Raw genomic sequence first — 23,588 nt, 5'->3', positions numbered from 1 at the left:
CTTCTCCCTGCAAATGTTGGTTCCGCAGAAAAGTGAGAGTGAGCAGGGAGAGTGATGAGCAGTTTCCCTGCACTGCAGCTGTGCTGGTCTCTGGACTCCTGGCTGTCTCTTGAAGAAGTGGTGAACTGTGTCATCTCCAGCCACTAACAACCAACAGCTGCTGCACCAGCCTGCAGACTGAGGGACAACGTGGAACTGATTTTCTAACGAAATAAACAAACAAAGACCCAGAAAAAAAGAGAAACAATACCACAAAAACAACACACAGCTTATGCAAATGCTGGGGAAATGTGTTCGCGAATCGATAAGCCCCATTTGTGTACGAAGAGACTAAAGGACAAGAGTGACCATTTGACACAGAGATGCACATTAGTATTTTATCGGCTCCAACTACCCTCAAACATCTGCTTAGTTTTTTCTCCTCTGCAGAATCTGTTAAAGTTATACAAACGATTTACTGTTGAGTTGTGAAATGAAACAAGGCAAAGTTGTAGTTGTTTGTTGGGAGAGAGGTCAAACTGTCAGTAGGTTAAAGGTTGACCAGCAGAACAACAAAAAACGCAGCACCCACACAGTTAATTAGAGATGAGAGATTTATGAATTGTTGTGTTCATGTCCCTGTGTTAAGTTTTTACTATGGGTCGAGTTTTGCTGTTGTTGTTTTGAACCTGATTATAAAATATAAGTCAAACTCTGTTGTGAGCCAGCACTATTTCTTTTGTGAGATAACTTTTTTTCCATGAATGAAAAATGGAATCTCAACAGCTCGTCCCATTGTTTAGCTTTTTCTCCCAGTCACCTTGTAATTGTTTCTGTGTCATAAGTAGCTATTAGTATTGCTCGAAAATGGTAATGCTTTGAGAGACTCATCTCTTCTAGAGAATGGCTCTCTATCACACTCTCACATTCTTTTAAAAGGGAAAAGGAAGATGAATTTTGCCCATAAAGGCTGTATCACAAGGGCTTTTTATCCTAAATGGCTCTGGGGATTGTTATCTGTGGGAAGTGTGTCCTGCCTCCGTCGTGTTCAATCAAGTGTCCACTTAGCTGTGACTGGGAGTAATTGTTCCCAAGTGGGCCACACACTGACCTGTTAATGTCTGTGTTGACCCTCTAACCTTGTCAGCACGTCTTGGGAAGGAGTTTAAATCATGTGGATCTCCTCCATGTCTTTACGCTACCGGGTCAAGTGGGCGTCGGCCCTGAAAGACCACTCTCTAGTAATTGTCCCCAGCAGCATGGGTCAGCTAGGGGTGTTCCCAAAGACTGGCCCTTAGTGGATGAGGTGCTGGGAGTGGTGTGACTTAATGGGTCAAGCCATTGATCCGATACAACACCAATGCCCCCCCAACGCAGCCTCAGTAATACCTGGTCACTGGTTTGAATCTGGTTGAGTGAGTGTGAGGTGAGCTGCAGTGGAGATCTATCTCACTGTCTTTATGGATGTGTGGGGTCTATAGTCCTTTTGAGAATAGTGTTTCTTGTTTATGCATGGCTTATTTTGCCCTTTGTCTTTTTCTCTCTCAGATTTCCTTCATTTTAATGAATTTGAATAGGTTACAAAAGTTCCTTATTGTTATTCAGGGTGTAATATAACATGGCAACACAGCACAGATTTAAGGCATCATGCATGCATTGATGCCCATGGAACTAAGGGCCACCTACTTCTCAATACGATAGAAACACGAGCCAAAGTTTTTGTTTTGTTTTATGATGATCAGGGGCACAGGGATGGCACTTCCACATCTGAACTAATCACCTCTCTCCTAATGAAACACCCTCAGCAGCAGCAAGTGATAGAATATGAGATTGTTATAGAAATATATTTATGAATGATATTGTACTGTAAAAACATAAAGGTTGTATGGCAACATATTGTAGCTTGTGAATGCACAACTGAAAGAAATTTAGCTGGTGGGGGTGAGTAATATCTCTTGATTAATAGTTTTAATCTAAAAATACCCCCAAAAAATATTTTCAGACAATGCCAGATTTGCTCACGTATAATATCTAGATAGACGTGTTATAGCTGTATTGATACAGAGCTATTGTTAACATCTAATAAGACTCAGAGACTGAAGTTTGGACTGTGTGCTAGAATGCAAATGTCTAAGTCTTTTGCTCCAAACATCTTCTGGACCTTTTCCTTCCAGCCCCCAGGAAAATATCTGAAAAATGTCAGAGTGAGCCCATGTGACAATACAGCAGGAAAATGTCTGTGGAAAACGAGTGGGTGGGTCGATGATGTTTAACATGTGACCAATGCTATACTGGAAGATAACACATATCTCAGGATGAAAAAGAGTTTAGAAACGCTGAAGAAGATGTCTACTTGGATTGACAAAACAAATTCTCCTAGACGTTTTGTTGAGTTCCCATGGGTCCATCAGGGTGATCAAGACAAACAACAACGGCATCATGCAACAAACATTTTGTAACGTGTCTTTTGTGTTTAACTTTAAGTTATCACATGTGTATCAGGTGACCCATACTTATTTCTATTTTGACCATATGTGTCATCACCTGCCGTGTGCTAATTTCTCACCCTACTCATACTTTTCAACAAGGACAGACAGCTTCAGAAACCTGTCTAGTTTGTGTATGACCTCGCAAATGAGTGGCAATTAACACACATGCTGCAAAGTGGCTCATAGTAGATTATCTTCAGAAACTGACACAGTTTGTAATTTGAGTGAAAAGGGGGAGGATTACAACCACATGTTCATAGAGTGATCTGAGAGTTTAGCAGCTGGCAGCAGAAGACCACAAAGCGAGAAGCCTTTATTGTTGGAGGTGAATATTTTAAACTTTATGTTGGCGTCTTAGCTTGCTGTACATCTTGAAGTGTTTGATTGTTTAGTCTTTTTTATGGACAGATTACACTATAAAACATAACCACTTGTGCACTAGTCCAACCAAGACCCAAGATCAAAGCTATCTTCTATTTACCCCCATGCTGTTTTAACATCCCTTTTGTGAGACCGCGCACAAATCTCTTCTGTATATTCTCATCAAGTACTTTCGAAAGCTTCAGTTTTATGTTGGAGACATGGCAGCAAGTTCAACTGAAGACCCTGAGTGCCCTCTGTCGTTGATCCCAAAGTGAGGGGCCTTTTAAAAGTAAGCTCCTTTTGGGGCATGGAGATACAATAGTGTGGCCATAAATCCATTGGGGGGAACTGTCTTGTGGGATCAACATATTTTTGGGAGTAATGACAGGCATGCAAGCGAGTAATCAGAAGGGTCTTATCTAGGGCCGATGGTTGGCCCAGGAATGTGGACAGGCTGTGGAAACAACGGCTGCAGTAAAGGAGTTAGTGGAATTCCACACTGGTGAATTATGAGGAGTTGGGACGTTGGGGCTGTGGTTTGTTGTGTCTGGTTGGACAGCTAGACCGCTACGCACACAAATAGAGTTATAGATTCGTTTTTTGACACGCTTACTCATAGAGCGGGACCAATTAGCTGGGAGCTGGATTGCTTTGCAGTGCTGCCGGAGACCCGGCCACATGAAACAACAAAGTCGCACACACATACATCACGGGGCAACAAGCCACACATGCGGCCATGACTTCTGTGACAGGGACAACACCAGAAGCCATCCATTCTGCTGCCTCATTTGCATGATCTGAATCGTATGTGGAAGTCATTAGCATCTTTCCACTTGTTTATCTGGCTACAGATGAATACTTTTGAGCTTAACACCAGGTTTTTGAATGAGCAAAACGTCCAGCTTGTTTCAGATGTTTTTGTTATGGTGCCAGCCATTCATCATCTATGCAAAAAAACTGTGTAATATTATTCTAAGGTGGAGACCATTGAAGTGTCCGTACACCACTATGACTGTGAATTCATTCTCCAGAGCAATCATACGTCTCCGATTTTATATCATGCCATGACGTGACTGTGTAGCCTTTTACGGTGCTGAAATTTCTCATCACATCTTATTTATATAATTTGCATGGTTGCAATGTTACATCAGTAGTGTATCTAATAGGACAATGAATTATTTTCTTGCATATTTTAATTTCTCCTATTTGGGAACTTAAATTGTACAAAACTATTCAGAAGTTACCTCTGCCAAGCAGGTAATGTTTCCCCCCAGTCTGTTTGTTTGTTGGTTTGTTTGTAAGCAAAGATTAATCAATAACAACCCAACCGATTTTAACACAATTTGGCGGAAGGATGTGGTATGTGTCAGAAAAGAACACATGCATTTTTGATGTGGATATCAATGTGTGAGAAATTTGGTGCAGCTTGATTCAATTTAAGGGGATTGTTTTTCCTTGGCGCGGGAATCCGCTCCATTGAGTGCTAGTCTGGTATTTCGTATTTAATTGTTTTAAGACATTTCTCCCTTTATACTGTACATTTTCTATGACTAACATCACATACAGCCATTTGAAATGAATGTGTTTTATGTGGGCTCTCACAGGTTACCAAAGGGCAACTGTTTTAAAGTAAAACTGAGCCAAGTTACTGTGATTCAACCTCTCTTTTACATTGTGCTTCTGTCACAGTTGCTCATCTGCATGTTCAGATATGAAAGTTAGATATGCATGTAGGCCAGGGCGTGCCAGCAGGAATCAGTGTGTCATACGCATCACGTACTTGTGGCTAACGACGATCACGTTCACGTTTGACAGTACTCACGTCATTTCTGTACATGTGGGCTCAATGGACCAGGGAAGGGGCTTTCCCCACCTTTTCACTTCCTGTATATAATCGTTGTATCTTTCCCTTCTTTCTCACCTCTCTCTCTCTTTCTCACCTCTCTCTCTCTCTCTCTCTCTCTCTCTCTCTCTCTCTCTCTCTCTCTCTCTCTCTCTCTCTCTCTCTCTGTGTGTTTGTGTCCTCTCTGAAACCCTCTGTGGTCCTGCCCTCAAGACTGGAAGCTGAATTCTGATTGGAGGAATGGAGTGCCAATCAGTCTAGCACCAGTGATCAGGGTATGTGGCAAGCTTCCTACTTACCCTTCTCTTATTTCATACAGTAATGTGTGTGCTGTCAGTCTGTGAAATGACTCCAAAGCCCTGGTGGATTTGATTATTAGGCTTATTTGTATAGGTCCATAACTAGTTTGAAGCAGAGCCCAGCAGATTTATTCTGAGCTTTTCATTGGCTTCATCTTTCAGCTGTTTAGGTCAGTGAGAATGAGCATGAATGATAAAGACACAAATAGTAGAGTAGCGCTGAATCTTTGGGGGAAAATGAGTAATTTCACTCACTGATGTTGCAACTATTTTGTATAAATATAACTCCACCACTGTATTTTTTTGTAAACTGCTTCCAAGCCCCAGTTGTTGCTGACAAGTCAGATTTGTGCCAGTGATTTGAAAAGGACTGGGGCTGCTCATGTAAAAGGCACTTATCCCAGTTTAAAATCAGTAGGGCCAGTGAGGGCTAAATCACAGCCCCTGGTGCCGCTGGTCCTGATTCTAAGCTTTTAAATTAATTCGTTTTAAACAAGATTATTATTATACTTGATTCTACTATTTTAATACTCTAGCTAGCTGCTAACTACAGCTCTGGTCTGGAATTGATGTAATGATTTGAGAAATATTAACCACTATGTTATTAGTACATAATACATCCTTGTTACATTTTTAGGCAACAGTTGTAATTCCAAGCATTGAAATGCTTTCACCTCTTGACAAAGTTCATTTGAATTAAATTTTCTTTGTATATCACAACAAAGATCTCAAGGCACTTTACATAATAGGGTCGAGACCTTAGAAAATTATAGAGAAACCCAACAGTTCCCCCAACAAGCAGCATTGGTGACTGTGGAGACAATAAACTCCATTGTAATTTGAAGAAACGTTTAACAGAACCAGACTCAGTATCTTCCTCGACCAGTTGTCGAAAAACATTGGTTGTAGCCTCTCAAATGTGATCAGAATATCTTGGGTTTTGGAAATTTTAAGACCTCTCCTAGGGCGCTAGAAGATTGTGTTGGAATTTCTGATTATTTTATCGATATTTAGTCGAGAAAATCATCTTGATTTGCAGCCTGACAAGGTCAAAGTTCAAAGCGAGGTTAGGTGTTTTTGTTTTTTATTATTAATGCAAATTCCTTTAGTTTACCAAAGTAGTTTTCAGGTTAAACTCAAAGGTAATTTAGCTATTTACGATATTGTATTATATGGCATTTATGTAAATACTATATATTAATCCAATAAGTTCTACCATCCAAAACATATATAATAATAATAATAATAATAATAATAATAATAATAATATAAATAATAATAATAATAATCTGTTAACACTGCATTTTACCCATTGGCTGAATGCGTCAGCTGCTTTGTGTTCATGGTTTCCCTTTTTTAAATTTTTTTTATATCTTTGGTGTACTGTAGTCTCTCTGTCCCTCTGCTCACCTCTGTCTGCCCTGGGAGCCCTGATTGGCTGAACGCTTTCTGCACTATAGTCTGGCTGCTCGCCAGCCATGCTGCCGGTGGCGGCCGTGCCCCCTGATCAGAAGAGAATGTGACATTTGTGCAGAGGTAATGGAATATGCGTGCAATTAAATCTCTGACTGTGAAGAGGAGTCTATCTCCTCCCCGCTCCCGCCATCTCCTGCCATTCCCAGCAGCAGGGGGGGTCAGGCATGATGATGAAACCATCCCAGCAGGCCCATCGCTGCGCTCTCTTTCCCAATCTCCACGTCAGGTTGTGTTTTTTAACTCTGCCGCCCTAGCCCTGCCTCCATCTGGCAATTAATTACAGAAAATGTCCATTAAATAGTGTATAAGAATTAACATTCAGTTATAAAAATTACATTACATTAATGAATTCTGTTGCAGAAGACAGTTGTTATTGTGTAGTGAGTGTTGTCGGGCAGTTAGATAATCTTTTTTAATAGGGGCAGAGGTAGAACACAAGACAAGAGAGGAGGAAAGCGAGGTAGAGGGCAGATTCATGCACGGATGAGAGGAGGGTCATATCTCGCTGCTGCCCTGCCACAATACTTAACGCCTCATTTGTGGGCTTTGTGGCCAATGGCTTGAGTCTGTGAACTGTTGCCATAAAAGGCAGATTTTTCCTGTCTGCTGATGGGGCACTTGCTTATGGGTTAATACCAGACCCCCTCACTAGGCAGACTCATATCTAATGGATATGTGTATTCCCATCAGGATAGCTCATAAACATAAAACTCTCTGCTGCCATTGTATTTGGTGAAGCATGGTTGCAAAAGGACAGCGCCGCGCCACACAAGCACTTCCCTTGAACTCGTGTAGGAGTAGTTCCTATCTGTGTTCCTTGTCCACACTGGGTGGACAGAGTTGCAGGATATCCAGATCAAGGTTTGGCTGAATCCTCCCTGTGTGGTTCACACCCTGTGTGTGTGTGTGTGTGTGTGTCAGTGTGTGTGTGTGCGTGTTGCTAAATGGCACAGTCGGAGCGCTCTTCAGTTCAGCCACTGGACCTAATATTCAACATGAATATTGAAATGGAAATGTATGTTCCAGTTCATTTAAACAATGAAAGATCACAATTTATTTTCCAAATGCTGCCGCCAAATGTCTGAACCCAGCTTTTTTTCTGTCACGTTTGACTCTGTATTTTCACATTCAGCTTCCCTGGTAATGTGTTTTGTCATGATGAATTATTAATGCCAGCGTTGGTTGAAGGGAGCGTTGTCTCAGAAAATAAGAGGGTCACTCTGTTTCTGCCTTTTTCTGTAGCCAAGGGTTAATTTGAACCAACAATCAAATGAGCCTCCCTGTTTCCTCGCTGCACTGTGCTGCACTGTGGGACGTAATGAAAACTGCCGGGTCTTAACTTTATTGACTAACATCCTGCTAAACAAATACAGTGCATTTCCTCTTGGCTCTGTCTGTCTTCCTCTGCTGCAGATGGCTTTGTGGCGCTGTGTGATACAGTACATGGAAAAAGGGGCTTTGCTCGGGGAAAGAAAGGAAAAGAGGCTCACTCCATTAGTGTCATTCGAATGGTGAATTAGATCAGTCTGACAGATAGATGCGGAAAATTGTTTTAATTGTATAATTATCTGTGGTTAGCCACTTGTGCGGAAAAGCGCTGTGATGTGGGTGAAGGCCAGGGAAGAGCACATTTTGGCCTTTATGTGCTTATTTTGTCTTTGCACAGGAAATGAACAACAATCGAGGGTCCTGAGGATAAAACATAAACACAGCCAAACATGCAGACACTCACACCCCCCCCGGGCAGGTTAGGATGTGCTCAACGAGATGTTGCCTTTAAAGTAATGTGTCTGGCCAGAGAGCCTTCTCCTCAGGCAAAGAGGAGGGCGCCTATAACCATCTGATGGAGATACCACAGCTTAACACAAATGTAAGAGAGAGAGAGAGAGAAGCCCGGTACATAATTAACTCACTCAGTCACATTCAGCAGATTTCTAATAAGATGTAAATACCAGACTACGGACAGAAGTCTTTGGCTTTATATCTGTCATTTGGTCTCTGCTGTTTTTATTATTTCACAAAACATTCCCTTGAATGAGTTTATATGAAGTACCTGTATTCACTGCAAATTTGACTAGAACTAACTAACTTGCGTTAGTTTTTATTTTTATTTTTTTGAAGGCAGAATATTTAACTGCCAGATTTATTTATCTTTATTTGTCTTCCTTTCTTCATCCCCTGAGATTATTGTTTTTATAGTTTTGAATAACAGTCCCCTCACATTGCATCCTTTGCTCAGAGAATGTCATCATGTTTAAAGCAGCAACCTGCAAAGAATTAAATGCTGCTGCAGCGGTTTTGTGTTTGGATTAAACAGTTTCAGGCCTGGGCCATTCCCATCTGCACCACAGATGACTAATATTTTGTGATGAGGAATTTTGTTGATTCAATTGGCAATTTTATAGAATATGTATCACCCTCTTCAGTATCGTGAATTACATAAGAAATATAATGAAATGCAAATTTGACAATTTTTGTGAGGACAGAAATGACATCAGTATAAAGACATAACAAATACATGTAGGAATGAATAAGTAAATGAAGGAATACATACATAAATGTAGGAATAAATAAATGAATAGATGTAGGAATAAATAAATTAATGTAGAAATAAATAAATTGATGAAATACAGAAATAAATAGATATAGAAATATAGAAACAAATAAATGTAGGAAATAGATAAATAATTTATAAATGTAGCAATACATAAATATCCTTTATTCATCACAAAACTGTTTTGATGTATTTATTGATGTATTTATATGTATGCCATTTTTTGTTCGTCATACATTTCAGTGATCACAATGAATAAACCTTGAAGCATCCCTTACAGAAAGCATATAGATGTGTCATACATCGTTGTTTTGACACATCAGTTAATGAGTGATTTTTTTCAAGCCTGGAGGGCAAAGTAAAGCCCAGACCAAACACTGAAGGCTCTGCTGTCAGCAGCTGGATTCACTTTTCAGTTCACTTCATTCAATTGTAATAAAACAATGCAAGACATTCTGGAGAGCTGTGGGCCTGGATGTTCCTACTCATGAAGGAAAAGTTGAAACAGGACATTTACAACACTTTATGCATCAAGTGTAGGTGCAACTGTGTAAATTCCCCGTCACGGAGCGGTGGTTTCTGTGTCTGGTTTAGACTTTTATCAATAACATTCTGTTATATAATACACAGGTCGGTTTGTCATCACAACAAGCACGCCTTAATCAAGATATTCACACTCTGAGCCCGTCTGATGAGAGTCTTGCAACACAAAGCAATTTATGGACAGAGCTTGTCGTGTCGCAGTTGTTGGCTTCGTCATGCTCTGTTGTTCAGCTGCATCTCCTGCGATAATGCTCAGGGGATTAGCAGGTAACAAGGCAGCAGCACTCCTCAGAGGATGTCGCGCGTGGCTTTGAAGGTCTTGCACAATAGTCAACTCAAGGGGGGGAGTGCACCAACAAATGGTGAATTCCCAGCAACGCAGGGAGCCTCCTCCTGGATAATATGGTAATGAAAGGTGACAGGAAGGACTCCGGGTCTGGAATGAAGCCGGGGCAGCTGGTCTGAGCGGGAGAATAGGAAGCGGTGTGCACCGGGGCTAAAGTGCAGCAAGAAGCAAATTAAAGCTCATATCTGCCATCTCACTTGCCTCCCTGCACTTTCCTGTTTGGACTTGAAGGTGATTGGGAGCCAAGGCGGTGACAGTTGACGGAAACTACGCGGAGGAGAGAGTATTTATTTACAGTGAGATGCTGCGATGCTTGTTCAGGATGCGGTTTCACGCAGGATGTGCCCCCTCACACACACACACACACACACACACACACACACACACACACACACACACACACACACACACACACACACACACACACACACACTCCTCCTCCTCCTCCTCCTCCTCCTCCTCCCATCTGTCTCATAATATCCAACCTCACACTACAATCCCCAGGTTTGATCAAGAATGGGAATTGGGTTATTGGGGCGGAGGGGTGCATGGCGGTGGCCAGGCAGCCTGTATTGTGTAAGAGGTTGGGTCTGGACACAGGCAGCAGAAGAGAGCTCACTCAGCATGTCTTCCTGCCTGGCCCAGGAGGTGGTACCAAAGTCAACACAGGTCACTGAGGAACAGGAGTGTGGAGTATTAAGATTGCATTGTGCAATTTAAGATTGTCTCTAGGTGTTGCATTAAAAAAGGCAACAGCCTGTATGTGCATTACATGGATGTGTGTTTGAAGAAGAGAAAATTAGAGATGTTGTGCGTACGTGCAAGTCAGAGTGTGTGTTTTAAGGCAGTCCAAAAGTGTGTATGTGTGTGTGTGTATACCCTGCCAGGAATTCCACCTTGTAAAGCAGGGATTAGGGGGGAGCTGAAGGTGTGTAAATCCCAATAATTACACTGTACTCTGTGGTTGCAGTACAATTACCTTTGTCGTCACCCTACAATACAGCATAGCCATTACAATCAGGATGATCATTTTAAAGATGCAAGTGTGTGCAAAATAATTTCATACTTCCCAGGAGGAAATACCCAGAACAATTGACTTTATTAGTCAGATAAAAATTTAACATGTAGCGGCCACATGCTCTCACCTGGCCCAGTCCAGCCGTGCCTGGCGTACTTTCATCTAGCGAGACATTGAGTGCAAAGCATGTGAGTGTGCTGAGAAGGTGAGGCCAGTGTGATCTCTGCTCACTAGCTGTCATGTCGGCATTAATCCGCCCAAAGTTTCAAAGGCAGGTTTTATGGCTTGCCTTACGGCCTCATCTATGTGGACAGCGGCATCTAAACTCTGGAGAACCTGCCACATAAAACGCACATCTGTTAAAGCCCAAATTGTAAAACAGCCCCCACGTGTCCAGGCAGCGTTGAGTTAATAATACACTCAAAGTGCAGCTTTTAACACTCCCCCACAGCAGCAACAACACTGATTGTCTCATAGTCACTTCTTTTGATCAGTTCTTATATCTTTTTTTGTATCGTTGTATTTTGTATGTCTTTTTCAAAGTGATCGACCTTCAAACACAGTGTGTACACAGTTTCCTCTGGATTAGAGGGTGTCTGTTCAGTAAAGAAGACCAGAAACCATCAGTGTGGAAAGGAAGTTTTTGGCTATAGTGGGCAAAGGGAGAATATTTCTTTTAATTGAAATTATTATTGTTGACAAGGCACTGGGATCGTCTTGTATTGTTATTGTTGTACATAAAACATCAACATAAAACACTTAATTTAAAGTCATGCAAAAATACTTTGAATGTGCTTTTTGTAAATGTTAAACATAGATGTGATTGGTGCTGACATTCTGCTGTTTTGACTGGTATGGTCAAAGTACTTGTGACATCGATCAGGACTGGTCTTTGGTTTCTGTTGTTATCACCAAAGACTTGTATTGACACTTAAATATTTTCTATATCTTTAAATCGTAAAAATGTGAAAAAACAATTGTACAAATAATTTTGACTTTATATAAAGAGACAATGCTTTGTGTTGCTGTTACTTAAATAGTGTCTCTAACTTTAAAAGGTGAGGATGCTAATTGTTCCAACAGGCTAGCTGTGTGGACGACATTGTTGTTGGTTGTTTTATATGGTTAGATATTAACTGTTTGAAAAAAGATTGAGTTTATAATGTAGTTTTTTTTATAGTGTGCATTTGTGTATCTATGACTACAATGGCAGATTTGAGTCCGTAAGTGATAACAGCAGTACAATGGGATAAGCACATGTAAAACACATCATTATGAACAGGGTTTCCTGTAAATAAAACATATTTAATAACTTCACAGTATAGTATCACCTGTTTTGCTACTGTTGCCTTCTTCTGGACTTTATACCAATGATTTGATGATGAATAGTTTTTAACTCTGACAAATTCTTTAGCCTCAGTATGAATTGTATTCACATTTTGAGCTGGTGAAAGGTTTGGGTGCATGTGCAAAATTTATATTGGAGTAAAAAGACACATCTTCGGTGCTAATAAGCACCTCTGAGCAGATTTCCATTCGAAAGCCAAACTAATATTTTTCACAAACCAGTGAATTTAGCCAGCGCTGAGGAAGTGAAATAAATTCCAGATTGTTCTATTAAGTATTTTCACCAGGTCAGATGGTGTAGCTCCAACACCTGTTACTGCTGAAGGCATAGAGGGAACTGTATTAAAGCACCTGCAACGTCTTCATTCCTCCTCTTCTGTCTGCTGATGCTTTCTGTAATTGATAATGACAACACAGCCTGAATCTGGAAAGGTTTGTTATTTACGGTGATAGACAAAGCTCTGTGTGTGTGTAAGCTGGGCCTGAGCCTAATTGATGTTTTGGAAGATGAGCTCAATTGGATGAGTCATTAGGCCTATTACCAGAGTTTTATTAAATGCCCCTACCCCAAAAAAAGGAAAAAATCCATCGTGGGATATTTTCTTCCTGCAGGAGAATAACAGGAGGCTGAATTGGTAAAAGGCAGATAATGTATGTGAGAGATTGATCAGTGAGTAGCGACCCCATTATCTCCTGAGATGTTAATTACACTGTGCTCGGCTTGCATGTCAAAAGCCAGATAATTGAAGAAGGTAAAAGATGTGCCACACGTTATTTATGCTTTCACTTGGAGCTGCTCCGAGATTGCCTCTCTTTCTTCTGCTCTTTTTTTTATTCCTCCTCTTTCTTCTCTCTCTTTTTTGTCCACAGTGCATTTATGTTGGGTAATATTACCGTTGTCAGAGCTCATCATTTTGCTCAGATATTGTTCACAATCAGTACTGTGGCCTGTGTGTGCGTGTTTGTCAGACCCACACAGGAATCTTGTCCTGTTTCTGTATTCACGGCCACAGCCTCCTAAAGCCTTTAATGGTCTTATTCTCAGATGTTGTGTTTGACAAATACTTTTTCAGACTTCTTCAAGATCTCTCTGTTGTGTTGCTCATATACTGCAAATTATTTATAGCTTGGTTTTACTTTGAAATTGAACAGCTTTTTATAAGCATCTGTAAACGTACGCTTGCTGACACACTGAGTGCATTCATGCTCCTTATAGATCTTCTAATTGAGGAAAGTTGTAGTTCCTTAAATGTAACTTTATGTCATTTATTTACTGCATTAGGGTAAAGTTAGGGTAAATACAAACTCCTATTAGCTGATGAAATGTCTTGACTGGTGATAACAGTAATGTGTTACAGTATAATGCACACAAGCATTGAAGAGAAAAAATAACGACAATGTCAACATTTATGGGAGACTCTTTACTTTTCTCCAGTGCTAAAGTTACAGTATGTGTCCACAGTGCTGCTCTAAAATACACACTTAGGTGAAAGGGGCCCCAAAAGCAACAGACAACCTTCAAACCCCTGTTCTTTCTTTCTTTCTTTTTGTTTTTGAACAGTGTCTGAGCTGTAGTTCCCCCACCTGTGCAGCTCGGTGCCTGTAAACTTCCTATTGACGGTGTATAAAACACAGGGGACATGTTGTTCTTAAGAAGAAAAAATATCTTGTTTGTCATTTCGCAGGCTTACAGAGATATCGTCAAACTGTGGTTTCCTGTGGAGAACTGTGGTGTCTCTGTGTGCTGCAATTTACAAGTGCACGTGAACACAGTCTGCACAAATACACACACACACACACACACACACACACACACACACACACACACACACACACACACACACACACACACACACACACACACACACACACACACACACGGCTCTCTTCTCCTTTCTGTGTTGTCATCCTACCGTGGGGCGTAGCCTCGTGGGAGTGGCCAGACTGTGGTCATCGCACCTCTCAGCAGTGACGGACAGCCCTACACCCATGATTTAGTGCATCACCTGGTGGACACTGCTTAGAATGAGCACAGTATGATGGGAAGCCATACTCACAACACTGGGCTTTTTAGTGAGGTGACATTACCACTCTGCATGGCTTCAGACAGGGACTTTTTGTTTGGTTTACCATCACTCATTTGTATATTTTCTCTTTCTCTCTGTCAAACATTAGATACATTGCATCTCAGAGAAACTAACCTTTTACCAAAGGCCCAGTTTGAAAATAAATAGAAAAACCCTTATGTAACAGTGGATGAGAAAATAGACAAATATCTAGAGGGGGGGTTATCACAGAGGTTTAAGTTTGAAGTGGTAAAGGGCAAAAAAACACAACAGTTTAAAGCCCTGAAGCGCAGCTGGCTGGTAGTACAGGTTCATCTCTGCACTGACATCAGATTCCCCTCCCTTTCTTTTTTTTCCTTTTCTTCATCTGACCAATATCTAAAATCCATTAGCATCTTTCCACTTTTTTCATCTGCCTTGCCAGCAGGTCACAAGGCTCCATAAGGCAGACAATGAACCTCATTAGATTGAAAGTTTTTTATGGTGTTAAGTTTGAAGTGTTTTTTCTCATTTTGGCCACTTTTTGTTCGCCAGAGAAAGACCTCTGCTCACTCAGATGCCAGCCAGCAGTATTTTTTCTCTGGCAATGCAGCCTTATCTGTGCTCGAGGTCTGTACTTTAATGGGCTTTATTGATCTAAACAACATCAGGGGTTGCGGTGATGTTATTAAGGCATAGATAACTTCTGTGTAATTCCACTCCAACAATATATTAGCCTTTTATTGGTCTAAATAACTTTGCCTTTTAGACAGTAATGCACCAGTAAGTCACAGCAGCTCTTCATGTCGGCAGGATCTTAATAAAGCATTTCCTCTGGACATCCTGCTGCGGAGAGAGTGAAAAACGACAGGTTAAAAGGCATGCTGGGAAGTTTCCATGCCATCACTGTAAATTACCTCTTTTGAATACATAAATAAAGCTGGAAGGGTAGCTGTGAACGGGAAGGGGTGTGGGAGATTGGTGAAAGTTTGCACAAACGTGCCCGGGTGCTTTCCCTGTGTAACACATGGAGGTGCTGTGAGGAAGAACACTGCACGTTCCATAAAAAGACAAACTGGAATTTATACAGCATTATGTAGGCAGTATAGAAAATCTATTTCGTGCTGTGAGAAGAATTGATGTACATTTTAGATCTGATAACTTGTGATTGGCATTTGTCTAACTGTTTTTGCCTCTTTAGAGCTTAAATAAGTCTGATTACAACACACAACATGATTAAAAAACTAAAATCAATGGAGTAAGTGTAACATTAGTCACATTAGCTGATAAACATAATAAAGCACAGTAAACATAATGTATTAGGTGTTTAATGGGCACAATGACGATATTGATACGTATATACTGTATGGTGTAATGGTTTATGCATAACACAAAATTGCTTCATTAGTTATGTAAACTGTAGCAATAGATGAAAAGGATTATAAGTCAATCATCCATCTGAATCATCCAGAGAAAACAAAATAATAAATGTATTAGTTTAGAAAATAAGGATTAATCCTCAGCTCTAATGTGTAATTTAATTGTAATGTAACAATATAGTCAAATTAATGATAGTTTTTAGATCTGTTGTTTATTGTTTGCTCAGTATTGTTATTGATTTAATGTACATGGTGCACTGTGTGTCTACAAACTTCCTAATGGACAGTTGCAATAACTCTTTCCACTCAAGGGCAGCATACATCTAATATTTATATGAAATAACGAAGCCATTTATCTGCGAGTATTTTCCGGGGGTGGGGGGCAGGGCTTCATAATTTGCAGCTATTTAAAGCCTCGGTTTTGGTAATGAATTATTTTGTCATCTCGACTGTGATGAGATTCATCTTTAATAACCGTAACAATTATTTTATTAAAAAGAGAAGCCATGCATTATGGCTATCTTGCCGAGGTCTCAAGCTGGAAGGAATTCTCATTAAGAGCATTATATTACCCCGGTGCGCTTTCAGCTGGATGTCCCGCTGAAATTACATTAGGTGTCAACAATGTTTGTGTGAGAAGTAAGCAGTCATATTTACAGAGGCTAAAGCATTTTCATTTGCTGCCTGACACTGGCAGATGTATTAAAAAAGATACTAATGCTCCGTATCTGATTAAGTCACTTGGAGAGAAACTCCTCCAAAGTGTTGACTTTTAATATGAGGGGTGCACTGCTGTGTCATCAATGCAGACATAAATCTTTATTCAGAGATGAGAAACTTTTGATTGCCCGAGATGATTACGTGATTTATGTAGTTGGAACACAGGGCTCTTATCGCAGCTCACTTAGCTCCTTTGCAAACTCTGAGCATCAGGTTGTTTGTGTCATGATTGATTTATCTGTGTCTTTTCATCTATATCCTGTGTTTCTTCTGATGGCTAGCGTGGTGTGCAACATTGTGTTTTGCTAATGGTTTCGTACCCAGGGTTGCCGCTAATGACATGGTTGTAATTGTTTGTCAGTGTGATAATGTGTGATTTCCTATTTCCATGTGAAGTTGGACATTTGATGAAGGAGGGATCTTGTCAGGAAGACAAAGTGCCGTCATTTGTCACCGGCTAAATGAGCTTCTCTGCCGACATCCTCTCAGTTTTCATTGACAATATTATATTCGCACATCCCCTCTTTTTCTTTGTGCTTTTGCCATGATTTCCACATGATATAGTGCGTTGTTTAAAAGGCAAGAAGAAACCGTGAAACAAACAATGAGATAAACGTTTGGTAAAATCACTGTACTGACAAATAGAAATCTGTTAACTGTATTTCACAGAAAGACAGAAGTGAAATTACAGAGTGTGGTAATGTTTTATTCTTGGTGTTTGGTAGGAGTCATCACTTCCTTAATTTTAACATTTTAAACTATTTCATCATCTCAACAGGAAAGACTTAACGTGTCACTGTAAACACGTAGTTACTGGTTTTCAGACTCCATTTTATTTTGATAAATGGCTTTCCTTGGCTCCATGTTTGCTCTCTGGTGATATCATAAACTTATGAGGCACATAATTGCAGCAATTCAAGGACATGATTGTGGGACTGCACTCATACTTTCCAAAGTCTTTGATGCAGCCCCCCCGAACAGACGGCTTCTGTTTCTGATTAGAGTGATTCCATATTGTGGGGTTGGGGGCAGGTCCTTCCTAGTTAACAATCTAATGAGCTAAACAAGCCAAACAAAGGAGAGGTGTAGTGAATAGGTCTCCTGAGGGAGCTACTTATTGTCACAACTGCCCCTCTGTTTTTTCTCTCCACTCCATATCGATTCACATCTTCATCGGTTATGCTCCGTCCACTGCACAACACATGGGTGGTGTAATCAGCTAAATGTAGCCTTTGCTTTCTTATTATTACCTGGGTGCTTAACACTGATATTTTTTTCCCTTCAAGGACAAATGGTGTAGGAGAAGGCAGATCTTGTGTGAAGTCCCCGAGCTCTCTGCGAGCGGCAGATCTCTTTTCAGCGCCAGCTGTTCTCTCAGATACACCAGGCCGCGTTGAAATTCTCTTAATATAATTCTGAGGGCTCAGGAGAATAGTGCAAAACAAGCGTGCCAGCGAGGAGAGCGTTGAATTTTTCATCAGTGGGCCGCAACTCGCTGAGTTAGTGGGCAGCGCTCTCATTCATGAGCAGATGTTCAGCGCAGTTACACTCTGCAGTTAATGTGAACTTACTGGCCTCTCTGCCATTGGCTGCAAGGACGTTGGCAGCGACCTGGCATCTGAGAATTACTCCCAGTAAAAGGCGCAGGTCTGGAAAGAGCTGCTCCGGCCTTTTTTAGCCACTTCTCAGCCCAGGAGCTGGATCCTGGTCAGGGGAAGCCACTGACAGCTCATCCGTCTTCAGGTCGACAGTGATGAAACACTTGCCACTGTTTGCTTGGGGAATAGCAGAGAAATTCCTGCAGATCATTTTCACAAGTTTTACCTCAATTTCTAAAGACTGAGATATAACATATCTGCTTGTGAGTGAAACATATCTACATGAAGGTTTAGAATAACATGCTGTTTGTATGAAACAATTACACACGCAAAATAATTATTCTAGTACCCTCGAAAGAGGAAATTCATAGAAACCAGGCACCTGTGAGGGGGTAACAGTTTGGCCCTGGTATAGGCAGCTGAAACCAGCTGGTGCTGTGGTCAGCCTGGTGGGCTGAATCCTCTCCCCAGCCTGGTGCTTCAGACATCTGCATGCCCAAGCTGCTCAGCCTGGGTTTGATGTGGTCGTACAGATCTGTAATCGTTTTCTTTTAACCAAGCAAAGGGGCTATTTGATATATAATGCCATTAACTGGTCAGAATTTGAACGTAACATTAAGTTGAGTAGGCGGCGTGCCAATCATCTGGGCTGAGTGTGAAAGTCATCACAGTAAAGTTGTGCATATGGGACATAAAGAGTGTAAATGACAGGCTCTTGTTTCCACTGCACGTCTCATTTTCACTTTATAATTGGTCGTTTTCAGGTTGGCTTTATGAGAGTAAAACTAATTAGTGTTTCTAAATTCAGCTGAAAAAAAAGTCAGTTGGGTTGATTGTTCTGGTTTCCTCTCTTGTGTCAGGCGCTCAACAATAAAATAAGACTCTAATCATTTTCAAATTGCTCGTATTTTTAAACCTCAGTGCTGAATGTCACTCCCGGTCTCCTGGCATTTTGTTTGGCAAGATCAGGGAACAGCGGTTGCCCTCTCGCCTGTGCGCTCTCTTTGTGATTCGTGGGAAGTTTGGACTTTGGGGCTAGTGGAAAAAACAATGCGCTGTGTTTTAGGTGGGGTTGTTTCTGCTTTGATTGGGAACGTCCTGCTGACAGGAGCAGCCTAGCAAGTTTACAGTAGCGGTGACATTGCTGTTACCTTTATTCAAAGTGCTCCAGCTGCAGCGAGCCCTCAGGAAGCCCAGCGCAGGCCCACATGGGCGGCCGGCGGCCCACAGAGAGGCGAATGAGCCCTGTTTGAGTTGGCAGACGCTCCCCTCTCGGGGAACTTTTGCTGCCTCTGCAGAAAGGCCAGTGGCGGCGGCTCTGGTGGGGCGGCGGTGATTCTTGGGGCAGGATGGGCTTTTTCCACCTCTCCTCCCTGTCAGGAAACACATTTTACCGTTTCTTCCCTCTGTGTGTGCAAATGGAGGGAAGGAGTTGAGGTAAAGAGGCCATGGGGCAGTGGAACTGAACGACAGAGCTCAGCTGCCAGTGCTTATGTATAGTGATCAGCAATGGGCAGTTTCAATACCCTGAACAAGCCATTTCTGGTGCAGCTTAATTTATACTGAAAAAAAGCCCAAAACAGATGAGTAAATGTGCTCATACGGTTACCCTATTTTTATTTTTCCATCAACACTGTGGGGATTCAGTCTTCAGAAGCCAGTAATTAAAAAGTGCTTGATCTAAGGTTAGGGAGGAGCAGTGTTTAAATGCAATTAAAGCAATGCTCAAATTAATTTGTTCTCAGTTACTTTTTTTTTTGAATGTGTCATAATTTGTTTTAATCGAGGGAGTTCTGTTAGAGGTGCTAAATATATATCCTCCGATATTTTAAGTATAGTGGTGTGTTGGGAGGAGAAGGAGGAGCTGTCTTGTGTCCTTATACTATTACAACATGACAACCAATACACAAACACAATCTGAGGTGACAAAGGTGAACATGGAAAATGGTTAATGTGTGTCACCTTCAAGTTTCAAATAATTTCCACTGTTTCTGTTTTTAAAAAAAAAATCGTTCTATCACCCCCGCCCCCTTACTTTCCTTCCTAACACCTCTCCTCCTCTTCTCCTTCTCTCCTCTCCTCCCCTCCTGTCTGCAGCCTGCCGCTCCAGCCAGGAGACTCCAGTGGTGACATCCTGTGGAGCCACAGATCAAAGTAAGTAGTTCTCATGCATGTCAGTTTTAACAGCGGCAACACGGATGCAGCACTCGTGTATTAGCTTTACATCAAACTCATCATTATTCTCTTAACTTTTGGACACTTTTTAATGTCTTTTCAAAGAAGGCTGTTGAAGGCCACAAGACGTTGAGAACGGTTTTACATAGTGTCAGATTTTCTCCTTTTGATGCTGTTGCTTATTTACTTGGCTCTGACTTGGCGTCAGCAACGCCGCCCCGACAGTGCGACTCCTCTCGCCCGTTGACCGTCGAGAGTGAACCTGAAAAGCAAAGAGAGCTTGTAGATAGTGCTCCCGACCATGTCGCCACCCCCTGACTATCCTAGAAGTCATTACTCCTTGTGTGGTGTATAAACATGTCAAAAACAAACAATGACCGCGGGCAGACTCCACACTGCAAAACAATTTCAAAGCCTGCAGTGTAGTGTAAACACAAAACATGGCTAACCTTCACACAGGGAAGACTTCACCTTAAACCCGCTGTTTGTTTTATAGTCCCCGTTGACCTTGGTCAGATGAAGTTAACATCTCTTCAGTTCTTTTCAAGTTGATGTTGCTCTGGTTCTGCATTTAGGTTTAGGCTTTCAGTGTACAGTATCTCTGTAAAGGCTCATAATGTTTTGTTTCATGTTAAATGGGTATTGCAGATGAAAAACATCAGGTATTTTTTTTACAGAGTCAGCGTAGAAATAGCTTTAATAAAATCCTTTAGACCCTCATCAAAGCTCTGATTGGAAATGACAGCAATACATATATTTAAAAATGAAACACAATAAGTGAAAAAACACCCCTCTTTGCTGGAGCACAGATTTTCCGTACAAATGATGAATATTCATATTCTGGTTTCATAGACCCTTTCACACTGAACCGGGGGTGACTGTAGGGTGATGTGAACCCGCATTTTTAATAAAGCCCAGCTGCTGAATGATCAAATAGTGTCTCTAATTAAGTCCTGAGTGTACACCCGTGTAAAATTCTCTCTGGAACGCTAACAACCTGTGATACATTTCCACAGGAATTTGTTGTGCAGGTCTCAGAGAAGGCAGCGGAGTCGGGTGTTTGGGGTTTGGAGGGAGGAGGGGCAGCGTTCATGTGGCAAGCCAACATGTTGTTCACATCCGTGTCAGATTGAGGCTAATGAAGGCCAGGCTGATCCTTGGATCCAAGCCTTAAGTAAATGATCCCTCTTTGAATATATTAGAGCCACGTAGTGGAGTCGTGCCTCCCCGCCGTGCCAGCGCTCCTACGTGTTGTCTTGTGGTCTGACGAGGCCGGTCGTGATGGCGGTCACGGTGTTCGATCACGTTGGTTGCCATCCAATCAGATTTTTGCACTGACTTGGTGGTGAGGAGTGATGCACATCATTTCCACATTTGGTGTTTTTGCATGATAAGCGTGAGTGTTTTGTCGTTTGACAATGTAAATGAGCCATCTCAGATTTTTCCCCACCCTCTTCAGAATGAACTGTATTTCCATAAAGGGCTTGGGTTTGATACTCAACACAGAATGCAGACAAGCCCTTTTTTTCTCAGTTATTTTGTACTTTTATGTTAAATGTATGTTAACCCTTAGGTGTCTTTGGCTGTATTGGCTGTTTTTTAATGCTTTTGAATTTGCTTTTACATTCCACCTGAAAAACGTTTAGCATGCAATTGTTTTTAGCAGTGCATACCATATTTGACCAGTCAATATTTTTTTCACTTTGACTTCATATATCAACATATTGGATCCAAAGATACACAAAGACAAATTTAAATCCAATATGGAAAATTACGTTTTTTTTATCTAAAAACCACAAACGGTGAAGCATTTTCGTAGTTGAAAATGTAAATGCAGGTTGTGAATGTGTAGATATGATTTTGAAGCTGATACAACATTAAGCAATATAGACCTATTTTAAATAAAAAGCAGGTGTAGTTATACAGGTTTTTTCTTTATAGCTATGCAATGAAGATACGCCTGTGCCATCCTATCTTGCATACTTGCAAATTAAATAACTTTGAAATCAAAACAACTCACAACAGAATAAGTAAAAATATCAGCATAAACTTTTCATTGCAATTTATGGCCACACTTTGAATGTAAATGTATCTTAAACGTGTAATTACAAGGCACTTCTGAATATTGATTGAAAATACAAGGACATAGTAATGAAGCACACTGCTTCTAGGCTACTGTAACACCCCATTAATAAATACCTTTCTGGCTCTTTAGTGCTGGGCTTGCCAGTGAATGAAACAATGTCGTTTGATTTTCGCTGATATAGCATGTGTACTTCATAGATGGGTGGATTGGATAGATCCAATTAGCCATGGTCATCGCTCATGTGATTAAGCTGACAGTGGGAGTCTTGCATATAGAAGAATAACTTTGATTTTGGTAGTTTTGTGAGATGCTCTAGCAAAGCACTTTTAAAAGCCCATAAAGAGCAAGTTGTAAGAATGCGGCCGTGATGGAGATTTGATTTACAACTGTAGCAAATTATCTCAATTAGCCATGGAAGGGAAATAATTGATTTTCAGGAGGCAGTGTGCAACGATGGGGAATTCTTAGAGGTTGATAAAGTGACCGAGATCCATACCTTTTTCTTTTTATATTATACACAATCAACACTGCAATTACTCCTGACTTTTACTTAAGATTTCATACCAGGTTTATTAGCAGATAATGCATCTTTTAAATAGAGCACTCACAGTCCAGAGCCTACACATCCTAGCAGGCAATGAGGATTGATGGCTTGTGACAGCAGCTGCACAGGTGCACGCAAGGCCTCCTGACCTTCCACACCATGCGTACCATGCCGGGCCTGTTTGTAAGTGCATGCCCTGTAAACATGCACGAAGGAGATGAGGAGCACCCTTGCCCCGGTCGCGCTCAGCTCGCAGACAGGCACAACACAACATGACACGCAACAGATGTGTCACACAGGCTGAAATCAAAACAGCCGTCCGGCTTGGAGTTGTGCACACCATCAGACGTGGTTGCTGTGATGAGGCAGGGAGGCAGCGAGCGCTGCTGGCAGATGAGACAAGGCAGCGCCTCTGCTGCTCCCAGCTTCCTGTCTGCGAGAGGACAGGCCTGTTTGTAGGCTGCTTTGACACTCGCAGTCACTTTGTCATGTGGGGCGCTCGCTACAGCTCTGATCACACGTGCATGTTGCATTCAAAGAGTGTCATATCAGCTGGGTGACAGGTATGCTCCCAAAGAGACAACAGCCAAAGGGGGATGTCCTTTTCAATATGCCGCGCGAGTACAATTGCAGAGTTTGCGAAGACAAAATAACATCATATGACATCATTCTGAATATTTTTTTTCAGTGTGAAAAGAAGTTGGTAACACAATGTTTTCAAGCATGCACACAGAGACAGGGATAAAAGTCCCTCTGAGTTTGTCCATGATGTCCACTTCATGCA

General features: G+C 41.4%; 1 protein-coding gene across 8 annotated transcripts in view; it reads left to right on the top strand.

Moving 5' to 3' along the window:
- foxp1b (forkhead box P1b) overlaps window positions 1-23,588 on the top strand; it is a 158,826-nt gene that overhangs the window by 15,412 nt on the left and 119,826 nt on the right. For 5 of the 8 annotated variants that reach the window (XM_035152767.2, XM_035152772.2, XM_035152769.2 and 2 more), the window contains exons 3-4: window positions 4,888-4,949; window positions 20,097-20,153. The gene's annotated coding sequence lies outside the window, so the exon portion shown is untranslated. The remainder of the gene's footprint in view (window positions 1-4,887; window positions 4,950-20,096; window positions 20,154-23,588) is intronic. The other 3 variants (XM_035152771.2, XM_035152763.2, XM_047339397.1) reach the window with 1 other exon arrangement.

Source organism: Hippoglossus stenolepis, chromosome 3 (genome assembly GCF_022539355.2).
Source record: "Hippoglossus stenolepis isolate QCI-W04-F060 chromosome 3, HSTE1.2, whole genome shotgun sequence".
Classification (NCBI taxonomy): domain Eukaryota; kingdom Metazoa; phylum Chordata; class Actinopteri; order Pleuronectiformes; family Pleuronectidae; genus Hippoglossus; species Hippoglossus stenolepis.
This window is presented reverse-complemented; position numbering and strand designations above follow the sequence as displayed.